Source organism: Orycteropus afer, unplaced genomic scaffold, assembly GCF_000298275.1.
Source record: "Orycteropus afer afer isolate SDZICR_OR568_19922 unplaced genomic scaffold, OryAfe1.0 scaffold00030, whole genome shotgun sequence".
Taxonomy (NCBI): Eukaryota; Metazoa; Chordata; class Mammalia; order Tubulidentata; family Orycteropodidae; genus Orycteropus; species Orycteropus afer.
In genome coordinates this window covers 6,559,843-6,560,694 of record NW_006921617.1, presented here as the reverse complement: position 1 = coordinate 6,560,694, position 852 = coordinate 6,559,843, and positions in this window count along the sequence as shown.

Genomic DNA, 852 nt, shown 5'->3' with positions numbered 1-852 from the left:
CAGGACCCGTATCTCACATCGTACACAAAAACAAACTCCAGTTGGATCAAAGACCTGAACATTAAAACCTAAAACCATAAAGACCAGCAAAGAAAAAATAGGGAATGAAGTTAGGGGTTCTAATTCAAGACATAAATACACTATCAAATATAACTAAAAACTCACAAATACCAAAAGACGAAATAGACAGCAGGGACTTCCTAAAAATTAGACACTTATCCACATCAAAAGATTTTGCCAAAAGAGTAAAAAGAGAACCCATAGGCTAGGACAAGATTTTGGCAGTGACATATCTGAAAAGGGGCCAATCTCTAACATTTATAGAAAACTTCAATAATTTAATAACAAAAACACAAATAATCCATTGAAAAGTGGGCAGAGGATATGAAGAGACACCAAAGAAGACATTAAGGCAGCTAACAAACACTTGAAGAAATGCTTGTGATTGTTGTTGCTAGGTGCTGTCGAGTCATTTCCAACTCATAGCAACCCCATGCACAGCAGAACAAAACACTGCCCAATCCCGTGCCAGCTCCATGATCCCTGCTACACTTGAGCCCATCACCGCCGCCACCATGTCAATCCATCCCGTTGAAGGCCTCCCCCTCTTTCATCGACCTTCCACCCTACTAAGCATGACATCCTTCTCCAGGGAATGGTCCCTTCTGACAACATGACCAAAACAGGTGAGACGAAGTCTGGCCATTTTCGTTTCCAAGGAGCATTTCGGGTGCACTTCCTCCAGGACAGATCCGTTAGTTCTTTTAGCAGTCCATGGTACTTTCAGCATTCTTCGCCAGCACCACAACTCAAAAGCATCAACACTTCTTCGGTCTTCCTTATTCATTCTCC